Source organism: Schistocerca cancellata, chromosome 1 (assembly GCF_023864275.1).
Source record: "Schistocerca cancellata isolate TAMUIC-IGC-003103 chromosome 1, iqSchCanc2.1, whole genome shotgun sequence".
Taxonomy (NCBI): domain Eukaryota; kingdom Metazoa; phylum Arthropoda; class Insecta; order Orthoptera; family Acrididae; genus Schistocerca; species Schistocerca cancellata.
The window spans coordinates 623,366,680-623,371,626 of NC_064626.1; the positions used below are offsets into that span (position 1 = coordinate 623,366,680).

Genomic DNA, 4,947 nt, shown 5'->3' on the forward strand with positions numbered 1-4,947 from the left:
TATCCCTGAATAGTCCAATATGTCTGTTGGGGGACTTACTATCTGGACGATATGTATCTAAGTGTTTGAACAGGATAGTTCTAAAGCTTTCTCCGGCCGTCTGCATACGTATAATTTCATTAGTAACTTCATTTTTATTTTTTATCCTGAATTATAATGATATATTAGATTCAAATGTGAATTATAGCGCATTATCCGTCGTTGATTCAGTTAGCATAATGTTGTATTGTTATGATGGTCGATACAAAATATCAGATTGCGATTAATAAGGTCTTGCTATTATTCTAAATTGTTCCTTTACTCCTGTTAGTGAACATTTCACTGAGGGAACTGTATACATAAAATGTTTGGTATCAAACAGTGTTCCAGCGAGTGATTATTCTCATCACTGCATTAATTAAATTGCTTAATCTTTGACATTTATCCCACAATATGCAAACTTTATACCTAGCAAAAGACACACCTAAAGAAATATAATCTTCACAAAAAAGAAAACACTACACTCGTTAACTAAGAGTTCAACAAGTAGGAACACCATGAAGTTGAAAAATCTTTTCAGTTTTGATCGACTCATTTATTCCACTAATCAGGCAAACAACCTATCATTATGTAGCTCTTCGTAAAATGTCGAGTGCGCAATATGTTATGACAAAGTTAAATTTTGGCGTCGTTTATAGTCCTCTAACGAGTGATACGGAAAAATATAAACATTAAAAATGAGACGTTTTTGGCGTGGACTTAATTTCAGAACATGCCTTACGTATCGACAGAAAATGGAAAACTGCTTTCAAAACCGACTATTGTAAACCTAATTGATTGAAGACAAGCCAAAGCATCTAGAGAGGTCCGTTACTTTCTTGCTTAAATGGCGATACTGCCGTAAGAGTTAACCATAGAATGCTCTAAGTTGTGCCCTGAGACCTAAAAAGTCAGTACGAACGTTTCGGGTTCTTGGCTAAGCAACAAGTTCCTCCACCGTTGTTACATAAGCTCTTGCATATCGGATACGAAACTGCTTGATGCTCTCTCCTGATCAATATTCCATCAAACGGTGGTGCAGACTGTAACAAGACACTAAGACGGAGAGAGTAGTAGGGATAAATGACCGTTCTCTTCCTCTTCTATTAAGGAGACATGTAACTTCTAGTATTTCGTTCATGTGTCAAACGCCTTTCACAACGACCGACACAGAGAATACGAGTTCCATGAACGTGCACCTAACGTAGGAAGTCAAAACATTGTGCAGTTACTGTGAGATTGGAAGAAATGTTAGCAATAGTCAACACTAAACACAAGGCGGCCGGTGTGGCCGAGCGGTTCTAGGCGCTTCAGTCTGGAACCGTGCGATCGTTACGGTCGTAGGTTCGAATCCTGCCTCGGGCATGGATGTGTGTGATGTCCTTAGGTTAGTTAGGTTTAAGTAGTTCTAAGTTCTAGGGGACTGATGACCTCATCTGTTAAGTCCCATAGTGCTCAGAGCCATTTGAACTATAACACATTTTGAGAATACGGCCTCTACTGGTTTATTCTCTAGTGAACCTTACCTTTTGACATATGCAGACAATTTCAGTGTCTAATTGAAGCACGACTTTTGCAACTTGCGCAGTTGTGGTGGAAGGAGTACATGCGAATTAGCTGCAAACAACTCGGCACTAATCCTGTGCTGTGTGACCACGAGGGAAGAATGTTGGATTACCATTATCCAGTTTAGAAGGGCTGCCTTACTCATTCAGTATATTGAATACTGACTTTACCTTTTTATCACTATATACGTACGACATAATTGGCAGCCATTAAGTTCAGTAATTCATGGCAATATTCACAATTATTCTGAGGTAAATCCACATCGTTTCGTAGTGAGAAGAGACTATCTTCAACAATAAAAATTCTAACACATAGTAAGTAAATGTGGTCCTGCCTTGAGCAAACAATTTTTCTTGTTTTAGAACCCAAAAACATTTCTACGTATTCAGTGGGTCTATTTTTGCTCTGTTAAATAACACATACAAAATTTTACCTTTATAGTACATAACAGTTTCTAAGGTCACAGTATTTACGTAATGACAAATATTAAACTGAACTCCGTCCGAACAGGACTCGGAAAGCCCGGCGGCACTGACCGAACGCCATATCATCCTCTGCCGATAGGCGTCGCCGGATGCGGATATGGAGGGCATGTAGTGAACATACCGCTCTAGCGACAGTTGCCAGCTTTCGTGAGCGCAGCCGCTGCTTCTCAGTCAAGTAGCTCCTCCGTTGGCTCACAAGGGCTGAGAGCACCCCGCTTGCCAACAGTGCTGGGCAGATCCAGACGGTCATCCATCCTAGTGCTGGCCAACTCTGATAGCGCTTAACTTCAAACCTATGCGTTAGTATTATATACTGGTGTTCACGTGGCTGTCCGATATTTGTAGCGCAGCTATAACTGCTGCCTTCCTGTACGTCATCTGCAATTAACAAGCATTTATCAGTGTTTTGCTCCGTAATTTGCAAAATTTTAGGTGTAATATGAATTCATCGACATCTTTTTGCTTCTATTTTTTTCTTTTTTTTTCTTTTTATAGCACTACTGCCATATTATGTTGTATTGTAAACAAAGTTTCACTTTTTTACTCTTTGACAAGCGCCTTTAAGTTACAGTACTAGTTTTCGAAAAATCTGTCAAAGTAGATGCTGATCGTGAATATCCTTTGTGAACTGGAAAGTGTGGAGGCCAGGGCGGTTTATGTGTGTAAATGCATGTACTTACTTTTTTAGATGCCGCGTTTTCATGCTTCTACAGAGCGGCTAAGTGCAGTTTTCTAACACACTGTTTACATAATGTTCACATGTTTCGTCGTCTGTTTCTACGTGTTCTGGGCTGGAGCTCTGAAAAAAAAAAAAAAAATGGAAAGAAGCGTATGGCGTCGTTGGCCGGGAGGACCATATTGGGGGAAGTTCGGCCGCCAAGTGCAAGTCTTATTTCATTCGACGCCACATTGGGCGACTTGCGCACCCGTGATGAGGCTAACACAACACCCAGTCCACGAGCAGAGAAAATCTGCAAGCTGGCTGGGAATCGAACCCGGGCCTGTTTACATGGGAGGTGAGCACGTTACCACCGAGGTAAGCATGCAGACTGGAGTTTTGAATTTTGCAGTGTCATTTGTGTGTGTGTGCGTGTGTGTGTGTGTGTGTGTGTGTGTGTGTGTGTGGTGTTGATCTTCTGACAATTCCTTTAGAGCTGAGAACAGGGTTCCATTGCCTAGTGCTGTATATTCATTCATTACTTATTTTCATTTTACTATGGCTTTCTGTATACTCTAATTTTCTTGTATTATTAGGTTCTTTGGAGGACTAGTGCTGCATTTAATAATTTTTAAGTCTGTGTTCGTGTGTGTTGGTCTGTTTTTCATGTCCATGAGATGACCAGCAAATGTGGAATGACTGCTATTACTCTTAAGGGCCCTCCTGTATTCGATGCAATGTTTATGCATGTCGTCCCTAGAGTGTGTGGTTAGCACACTGGACTCGCATTCGGGAGGACGACGGTTCAATCCCGCGTCCGGCCATCCTGATTTAGATTTTCCGTGATTTCCCTAACTCGCTCCAGGCAAATGCCGGGATGGTTCCTTTGAAAGGGCACGGCCGACTTCCTTCCCTAATCCGATGAGACCGATGACCTCGCTGTTTGGTCTCTTCCCCCAACCATCCGAACCCCTAGAGAGTGTTAGGAACGTGTGGATGTCATTATGTTGATTAACTAGTCTTCTGTAACTGTACTCAATACATACAGCAACGAAACATTTTACAAGCTCATATTGCGCTGCGTTTCTTCTGTGGCAATATCTTCCTTGGATACGTCGGTGTCAGTAGAATCGAACAGACATCTGCACTTGTTCTACGCTATGTCCTTGCAAGTGCCTCCATTCCGTCATAGAATGCTGGGGTATTTTATTTCTCCAATCCACTACAGTATTATTGATAAGCGCCTCCAAGGGTTCAGAAGACGACTGTTCGAAGACCACAAGACAATCAAAAGAAATGACAAAGATCAGTTGATAGAACATATCAATCAGTAATACGCTCCGTGATGTAGTTGCACTAGGAGGCAGGCATATCAGAATATGTACAGGGCGATTCCGTGATGGTGTTACAAACTCTCAGGATGATGGAGAAGGGTAAACGAATCAATTCACCGGAAATAACCGAGTCCAATGTTATAAGCGGAAATCGTTCTGATACCTCTGAGAATGGACATCTACTACTGATAGCTCAGTGGCTTCCATATTTTGGGAAGGGGTAGTACGGATCAAAACAAGGGAGATACGTCCGGTGACCATGGGCTCTAAAAAAGGTGCCTCCCTTAAGAGCTATGAGGACTACTTTATCCTTGCTACTGTGATACACACCTCTTCTGCTGGACGAGTTCTCATAGCTCCTAAGGTTGGTAATTTTAGAGCCCATGTGTACTAGACAGATTAACAACATACCCTCCTCCATCAGTGCCAACGGCCTTGCCGCAGTGGTTACACCGGTTCCCATCAGATCACCGAAGTTAAGCGCTGCCGGACTGGACTAGTATTTAGATGGATGACCATCCGGTCTACCGTACGCTGTTGGCAAGTGTGGTGCACTCAGCCCTTGTGAGACAAACTGAGGAGCTGCTTGATTGAGAAGTAGCGGCTCCAGTCTCGTAAACTGACATCTGGGAGTGCGGTGTACTGACCACATGCCCCTTCACATCCGCATCCAGTGAGGTCTGGAGGCTCAGGATGACACGGCGGCCGGTCGGTACCGTTGGGCCTTCATAGCCATTTCGGACGGAGTTTTTTTTTTCCTTCGTTTCCTGAAGCTTTGCAGCGTCATCACAGAATCAGCCTGTAGACGTATATTGCTGTATCGAAGAAGATCGCGCGTGCAGACAGCCAGCACAATGAACAGGTTTCCAAAGCGGGCTGCTGTTGC

At 42.9% G+C, this 4,947-nt stretch overlaps 1 pseudogene; it reads left to right on the forward strand.

Annotated features, from left to right (window-relative positions):
• The first annotated feature begins 4,486 nt into the window (after positions 1-4,486).
• Positions 4,487-4,604, forward strand: LOC126097689 (5S ribosomal RNA; annotated as a pseudogene).
• The last annotated feature ends 343 nt before the right edge of the window (positions 4,605-4,947 follow it).